Genomic DNA, 9,461 nt, shown 5'->3' with positions numbered 1-9,461 from the left:
CACATGCCCATATGTAGGCTTTTTTTTTTTTTTTTTTTTAAAGTAAAGGGTTACAGGGTGCTGTTATCATTATTCTGGTCCATACTGGTCTTACGGAGATCCCTACAAAAGCTGTTGTAATGCAAGTGATGGTGTACTTCAGTCCTCTTTCTAAACTAAAATAAACCAAACTGAACACTGCATGAAAAAAAGACGGATTGCTGACAAGTCACAACCTTCACAGTACAACACCTACTACTAAGATGTCTGACTGTTCTTACCAAAGTCTCACCATTTGATTTGAGATAAAGCCCCTTATTCCTCACTAATCCCTAACAGGCTGCTCTTAAAACCATGCATGTCTTATCTAGTATTTTGATTGCTCTCACTGTAATGAAATGTCTGCTGAATTAGACATTTTGTTCAGAATTGATTAATATTATAGAAAAGGGTGGAAAAGATGCAAGTTTAACCCTTTATAGTTTTAGGTTGCTATGTAGCGGTGAGAATATGGTTTTAGGGAATAAATATAGCCAACAGAAGGTTCTCAAGTAACGTGTGTGGGTGTGTGCACGCACGCACACACACACACACACACACACACACACACACACACACACACACACACACACACACACATATGTGTGTAGGTGTTTAATGTGTTGGCACACATAAATGAGCCACAAATTGTGTATGTAAATCCATCTGCATAGTGTGAAAAGAAACCGTCTGGATAATCATGAAAATATGCAAAACACTGACAAACTGCACTGATAAAGACAAAGAGTGGTCAAGATAGATACTTTAAAGGATGGCTGGTACACAGTACAAAACCACAACCACCACGTATTTAACTCCTCAATGACAGCAACGGCTCAGTGAAACGATACATTGAGCATTACAAATCTTCAGAATAGAAAAGAAAGATGGCTAACTCGATGTAATAAACTAAATCTAAAGAAAAAGATTTTGGTTGGTTGTCATTTCACTTTTTCTTACAATTTGAGAAAGCCAAAAAGGCCCTGTATCAGTTGTCAAATGTGAGACATGATGGTGGGTCTGTAACAGCAACTGCGGTCAGTCATGCACTGGCATTTAGTCTAATGATTGATCTGCATGGTCATGTAACAGACAAGGACTATGAGGCCATTTCAAATGGCAGATGCAGCCTGGGGTATAAACACTGCTCCATCATGATTTCTCCACACTCCACAAGACACTACTGCATTCATACACACAGCTACACGAGGCAAATGCATGGTGAGACTTTGTAAATATACTGTGACCCAACCTGTCATGATACTATCACAGATTGGGTCACAATCATATATCATAGTCTTTGTATTCTGCATCCTAATGTGAATTGAATTGCATTCAGCAAAGGCTCAGATGATGTGATGCTATACAGTACACCAGTGATTCCCAACTATGGATGTGTTATATTAACTGGATACCGGATCCCAAAATGGCGCCTGTTCAGTCTAATGGAGTTGTACACCAAAAAAGTTTTTAAGCTTTCGGTTTACTTCCTTGATATGCGGCCCACTGAATATACACGGTAGTGTTTCTACTGCTAGCCCCGCCCGCGAGTTTGCGCTTGGCCCATGGACTTTACATTGTGGTAACATCACAGATTTTTAAATCGCTTTTCTCGGCCAGAGGGACATTTTTTCAAATAGAAAGAGTCATAACCAACCTTGCTGCAGTTTGAGGTGTCCTGGCAGCAGTTTTACAGATGTCTTGGTGTCAATGGTGGCCCATTGGGAAAATCCGTTTTCTGGCTGCAGGGGGATTTTTGGTTGCAATACCACGAGTGGCCATTGGACAAAACTGGCTGCACAGCTAAGCGCACTTCCTGGGGGCCTGTTCCAAACCAGGGTACATCTGCAGTTGCCCTGCTGTGGACAGATTGTGGAGTAGCTCAACTAATTTGAAAAATAAAGGAATTTTTTTTCTCTAGCTTTTCAGCTTTAACACCTGACCAGTGTTGCGATTGAGTATGTGTGCTAACTACTTAGCAAGTGAGCAGAAAGTCTCAACACTCTAACAGTAATAGCTGAAATAATTAGAATAATTAGCTAAAAGTAAAGGCTAAATGGCACTATTTTAGCTAACAGTAATAAAATAGACAGGTAAAATTAATTAATAAATAGCTGAAATAGAAACCTACAACTAGAAGTAATGGCTAAATGGATGAACCGTCCATCTTTTTCACTGTAAATCCAGATTTAGTTGTAAATAAACTTTTTAGTGGTCACTAATTATTCTTTCATATTCATTACTAAATCACATTAGTTGTTTGTTATAATCAGCTTAAATATGCAGTGCCCAGATCATATTAAGCAGAAATAACTAAGGATAAGTTTCTGTATGCCCAGATCATATTAAGCAGAAATAACTAAGGATAAGTTTCTGTATGCCCAGATCATATTAAGCAGAAATAACTAAGGATAAGTTTCTGTATACATGGGGCGGGTTGTTTGAACTGTTCTGTGCTGAAGCATTGCAAAGGCTCATGGGAAGAAAAACTATTCTGAAAGGTTTCTGTACTGGTTAAAGTGTGTTTTAATAATGTTTTTGGGTGTGCATTTATGTTATCTGGGTTTTAGCTTTATATGGTTGATTTAGTGTTCCTGTTTATGTACATTTATTGTTGCACCATGACCGAGACCCAGGGGGGGACTGATGGGGTCTGGGCAGTGGCAGCTATCACAATTAAATACACACATTGGAAACTACTAGTGCTGACTATGGAGTGAGCCTGTCCTTGCTGTAAAATACATTAAAGTCTTTCAATGTTTTGTGTGTAATATCTATAATGTTCTTATGATCAATGTGTTGAATACATTGCTCTTAAAATCATGCTGACTCAAAGGATAAAACCATATTTATAACAACAAATGAAGTCCTTGGAAGTGATAATTAGCCTAATGAGTGTATTTGTCATGTTTCTTTGCATGTTTAACTATAGTGCGTAGTTTCTGTCTCCCCCATGGGAACTTCTAAAAGTAATGACAACGAAACTGTTGGTGCATCCACATGATACAAGTCTTTTGTGATCGCACACCACACCCACCCTTCCTCCACGCAGTTGCTAGTAGCCTAGGAGGACACAGAGGGTAAAAAAAAACATGATGGACTCTCCAGAAGAGGTAATTATCTTCACTTGATTTTCTGCGTGCGAAAGTCGCCGGACGACACCAGTTTATAGCCATACTGAGAAATACAGAGAGAATTGTGGAGCTGATAGTCTTAATTAGCTTTGTAGCAACTCATTTGGCAATGGCTTTAGTGTAACAGATGTTCATTATTAAAAAAAAGTTGAGCACTAAAGCTTTAACAAGCTTATTTTAGACAACATGACTCCAGAAAAAAATTATTTATGTTTACTAATGATTTTTAGTAATGACTACTAATGTAAACTTGATTTGTCTACTGCATCAATTTACCGCTCTGTGTTAATACAAATTGACCTGTTAAGTTTCACGTGTCAAACTCAAGGCCCATGGGCCAAATCCGGCCCCTCACAGATTTGGATCCTGCCTGCATATCAATTTGGGTTCACAATACCATAAACCAAAAAGATGGTAAACTGTTTTCAAACTGCAATTATGCGACACTCAAAGCAGAATTTAGCTGATTTGCCGACTTTGAGAGAATGTTTGCATATTCAGGTTGTGAAAGGCATTGTTTTGCTTGATTAGCTAAACTCTTTGATGGCTAAGGAACTTTTTTGTTAACCTTTTAGGGCTTTATGTGGACCAAACTGCGAGTGAGAAGGCTATATGAGACATCCAATAAAACAGTCCAAAATATTGGACTTTCGATTAATAAAAGCAAGTCAATAAACTATATATGTCTGGCCCTTGATATGATTCTCATTTTCCAGTGTGGCCCTTAGTGAAATTGAGTATGACACCCCTAGTTCAAGTTAAAGTTAAATAATTTATGGAACTTTGTCTCACTGTAAAAACTTAGAAGGCCTGATTGGTCATTGGAGGCCAGACAGCGCACATTGCAGACACTTGTAAAACATTTTTTTTCTTTTTTTTTCTAGAAAAATAAATGACTCAGAGAGCCTTGGACATTTTTGTTATTGGAAACAACATGTTTTGAACAAAAAACAAAACAATGAACTGCAGCATTGTCTCAACCAGAAACACCACTGAACTTTTATCAGAAGGTTTTCACTTCCCTCGTCCCTTTTCTTCCCCTCTTGAAAAAAGCTCCCAGATCCCACTACACGCAGTCCAAGACACTGCATGAAAGCTTCACAGCGAGGACTGGAGCTCTTCTGAAGGCAGCAAAGGGTGGTCGTCCTCCTTATTAGCTGCTTTATATTCACATATTGTTAGGGTGCCTCTGTTATTTTGTCAACCCCCCAAATGTGTTCAGTTTGTTCTCTCTGCATGTGTTTGATCATAATGTCCTCACCTCTGCTGGCTCCTCATCATTAACTCCCAGAAATTCTGAAACTGTTGAAGTTTGCTTTCTCAGCCTGCCACAGACCGGATCGGCATACGTTACAATCCAACCTCCCTCCTCCTACACACACACACACACACACACACACACACACACACACAAGACTCCCCAGAGAAGAAGAAACTGGCAATACTACCAACTAATCTCTGCATTTTGGGAGTTTTTCCCCCCTCATAGGCTCCTCTGCAACGGCAAACCCTCGCTGTTGAATTAGATTTGCTTACTCGACCTCACCCATCTTCAAAGGACTCAGATAACTGAATATACCTTTTATTCATTTCATGCCGCTGTAATTGTTTTTTTCCCCTACTGAGCAAATCCTGAGCAGTTCTTTAGGGAATAGACTTGTGTATATGACTGTGCTTTCATCTGCATTATGTTTAGTAATAGTATTATTATTTTAGGGTATTGTTTTGGTAATTTTTCTTCGTACTATTTGTTATATTTTTCTGCTGTTACTGTGGTTTTTGTTTTCTGCTTCCTCTCTGATTTTGGGGACAGCCTGGCGCTTTAGGTGAGAGGGACTCATCAGCTTTCACAGGGTGGAGAAAAAATGCCTTGAGGTCTTTTCATTAAAACAATTACGCTAATTTCACTTTACTTGCTAAGAAAAAAATGGTAACGTTTTATTTTAAGGAATGCAGGGTTGGAAAAATTGCAAGCAGAGAAAAAAGTACGTAAAAAAGGGGAGGTGAGAAAGAAGGTTGTCATGATTCAAGCTGAATAATGCTTTATACAGTTGCATGGCTTTCTTTGATGAAGACAAGGACAGCTCAACGTTAAAGGGATGCAGAGATTTTGTTCCACATATCTGCACTTCCTTCTGTATCATTAAGGAAGGGAATTGTTTTATCTGCCTGGTTTCGTGTTGAGTGTGATGTTATTAGTTTTCCTCTGCTTGTATGACCACAGCCTTACAATTAGATCTTTCAGATAAAATCAAAGCCTACTGTCGCATCAGAGCTGTGGTGAGATATCAATTATTACAGACGGATCTAAAATAGGACAGATTCAATTTCACAGTTATGGCGCTTTTTTTGCCCTTCCCTTTTTGGCACACAGAAGAAGTCACACAAAGCATTGTTGGTTGCATTTCTGTGTAAATGTTTTTCTCACATCTCTTTTCTCAGTCAGCACTGTCACATTCAAAGCCCCTTGTGTTAGACAAAGTACTCTGATATGGACCTCAAAAAAACTAAAATAACTTTTAATAGCTCTTCAGTCAAAGTCAGATCCAGCTTACTGTAGTCACGGAGTTCAGTCAAGCTGGGACTTCTTTTGGTTAAACTTTTACTTTTGGAAAAGCTCCAGTGCATTATCACACACACTAAACCTCAAGCTACAGTAAGCATCCCTGGCTCATCTGAAAAGGGATCTATCACAGTTGGTAAATGAGGCAGTAGATATGTTTGACAAGACAGTCAGTGGTGAAAGCCATTTCAACCTAAATGTCCCTGCTTCATGCGCTCCGCTGTCATAAATTAAGCATCGCCTTTCACTGGAACAACATAATCAGGTTCTCACACTAATTGGTGCTTTTAGGATGCATTCGGCAACTCGGCATATTCACAGATCCAAATGGAAATGGGAGGTCGGTTTTGATCTGTTTCAACTAAACGGTACCCTATGTTTATAAGTGCACATAGCACCGTCATGTTTACCCAATTGGTGCACTTTCCGTAGGCAAAATGTGCATATACCTGACATCAAAACGTCATTTGGGACCACATCCAGGCAGATCAACATGCATATTAACAGGAGCATTGACATCCAACTACTTATCTCTTTCTTTAAAGATATTTGCTTAATAACATATTCATATCTCCATATTTCCTTATTTGTAACTTTAAATCTTTCTTGTGTTATGTATAATTTAATGGTATCACATACACTTAGTTGCCAGTCTATTAGGTACACCAAGCTAAAACTAATGCAGTCTAATACAACAGTTCTGCAGTAAATCCTCCCTTTACAAAGAAATTTGTTGACAGGTGTTTGTTTTATTTTATCCACCCCTTTAATATCAATGAGGGTAGACTACAGTAAATAGACTACAGTAACAGAAACACCTCTCTGTATAACATGTATCATTTTTATGAAGCTAGGATTTACTGCAGGACTGTTGTATTAGACTGCATTCTTTTTTCGATATAGGTGTACCTAATAAACTGGCAACTGAATGTATATTAGCTATCAAAATTTAAAGCTACAGTGCCCCCATAAGGAATTCTAAGTAATGACAACAATTCTGTTGGATATCCACATGACACAAACTTTCCGAGATCGCGCTTAATGCAATCTATACGTTTTTCTTGGAGTAGCCTTTCTACAATAAACCGTGGTAAAAGTTACTATAATCCGTTCAAGGAGTTGATAAGCAGACAGATTAGCTAGCTAGTTGATAAGTTATCTACTTCCACTTTATAAACAGATAGCCATAGCAGCTAACGTTAAGGTTACGTCAATGGTTACTTCGCTGCTGGAGAAGTCAGCTACTTTAGCGATGTTTAACGTTGGCTACATAACATTAGCAATATATCTTGTGTAGAGAGTCCAGAGGGAAGGGTCAGGGAGCAGAGACACAGTATTTAGATATAGTGTGCTGGTTTGACTACGGAGATGGGACATGCTCGCTTAGCTTCACCTCAGTTGTGTGCGTCAGCGGGCGTGGGAGAGGGTGTAAAAGAGGGGTGTGGCGATGACATCATCGATACGGATCCGTATTCACCATCCATACGAAGCCAAACGAGATCCGTTTTCGGATTTTTTCACCCTGAGACCTGGTTTCAAAAAAGTGCGTTTTCAGGCAGTGCGTTTGCAGGATTCGTCTGGACGGTCGGCCCTAACGATGCAAAACATGTGCATTTGCACAAAAAAACGTTTCCGTGTGGACGGCCCCTGAGAGACGACTTTCTAAACACAGCCATGCTGAGAAATACAGAGAGAGTTTTGTGGAGCCATAGTCTTAATTAGCTTTGTTGCAACTCATTTGGCAATGGCTTGAATGTAACCAACGCTCATTATTTAAAAAAAGTTATGCTCTAAAGCTTTAATATTCTGTATTGTCCTACTCGCAAAAAGTGTTAAAAACGCAATTAAAACACGTCACTTTAAATAGGGCAGATCTATGGTGTAACCCTAACCCAACCTACTGCAACTTTAAAATCAAATAAAATTGTAATTTTTGGTGGATGTCTGGGTCTGGCTGGATGTATGTAGAGTAGCTGCAGTAGTGCCAGGCCTAGTCAGGAGAGAGCTGCTGTGACTTGACTCCCAGGCAGCCAGTCAGTTCAGTCCTACTCGGTTCACATGATCAGGCTGCATCCCGGGGGAGGAGTCAGAAGTTTGACTGACAGGCATGCTGCTGAAACACTTGAAAGGACAAGCTCAAGGTAAGTAGTGGAGGAGGAGAGGAGGCTTAGGCATTAGGCACTCGGCCATAATCATGTTTGGTTCCTACAGAGAGTGCACAAGGAGAGGATGCAACACGCATGGACATGCATACATGTGTGTGTTAAAGACAATCAGCTCACACGGCCACACAGCCAAAACCTCAAATCATTAAAGCACTAATCAAAGCTCAAATCCATGCATGTGGAGTTGTGGACATAACACACATAAATGCAGTAATGGCATGCTGGGTTGCATACATACACGAGTGCAGGTTAACTGCGACAACAATGTTGTCCATAGTGAAGAGGCAAAAAAGGAGAGAGTAAAGATAGCGTGAGGGAGAGGGAGAAAAGAGGTAGAGCAGGGGGACGAGTGCAGCAGTTTTGAAAGCGTTTGGCTCCGTTCAAATAGTTGCCATGGTTTCGAGATGTTTCCATGGAAATGCTAGCTGCCAATAAAATGAATTTGAGGAGGATCTTTGCAGCAGGTTGGCAGGAAGGTGAGAGCGATGCGGGAGAAGGGGGCAACAGGAGAGGCATCAGAGTTGGGGGGATGGGGGGTAAATGGGGGGGGGACACCTCACTTTGGTAATGCACCAGTCAGTTGCATGGATGGACGACAAGGGGTGGGGGGGTCAGGGGAAGAATTTAGAGTAAACAAGGTGAGGGAAACATGCCACGCAATGAAAAGCAAAAGGCACTGAGACTATTTCAGTCCAAATGGGTTGTCATAGTAACCATGGCTTCACAACACAGAGACCAGGTAAATACATAGGAGCCTGGCTGGCCACTGATTAACATGTGTGCGATCACATTCACGTTTGTGTGTGTGTGTGTGTGTGTGTGTGTGTGTGTGTGTGTGTGTGTGTGTGTGTGTGTGTGTGTGTGTGTGTGTGTGTGTTTGTTTTCGCACACAAACTCACTCAAAACACTTTCCACTAACTCTCTTTCATGGAACCGGAGCCGACGAAGGGAGCTGAATGCATTAGCGGGGCGCCGACTCTGACGCACATTTGTTTATGTGTGTACACCAAGGGGGTAAGCTTCGCTTCAGAACTTGAGCCATCATGGTGCCATTTTGTTGCTAACTGGCCATCACCTCCTGTTAGCATTCCGCTGACCGCCATTATTTTTTTACGTCACTTGACTGAGAATAACTTTACATCCGAAGCGTTTAAAAACTCGATTTGTCCATTGTTTAGTTCTAAAGAAACACAACAACGTATAAAAGGCTCCATTACCTTGTACCTCACGTTATGGCTCCGTAGCAGACGTTTTTGTAAAAATAGGCTAAAGATTGTGTCATAACCAAGTGACTTACTGTCGCATAGTAGAGGAATTACCGTATAGTACAGGAGAAGCTCACAGGCAGTTTGGACTTACATTAGCTGTTTAGGTTTAATTACTAATGTTAACTAGCATGTTAGTGATCAGTAATTAGCCTGTGTCTATGTTATCTCCTTACATATACCTACACTCTCCGTATCTGTAAGATTGGGAATGATTGAGATTTCTGTTGGCACACCAACCAGAAGACTTACAACTTTCAGACACGTTGCTCACGTCACATTCTCTCAGTTGGAGGCTGCGCAGTAAAGCTGGCCA

Source organism: Perca flavescens, chromosome 15 (assembly GCF_004354835.1).
Source record: "Perca flavescens isolate YP-PL-M2 chromosome 15, PFLA_1.0, whole genome shotgun sequence".
Classification (NCBI taxonomy): Eukaryota; Metazoa; Chordata; class Actinopteri; order Perciformes; family Percidae; genus Perca; species Perca flavescens.
This window is presented reverse-complemented; position numbering follows the sequence as displayed.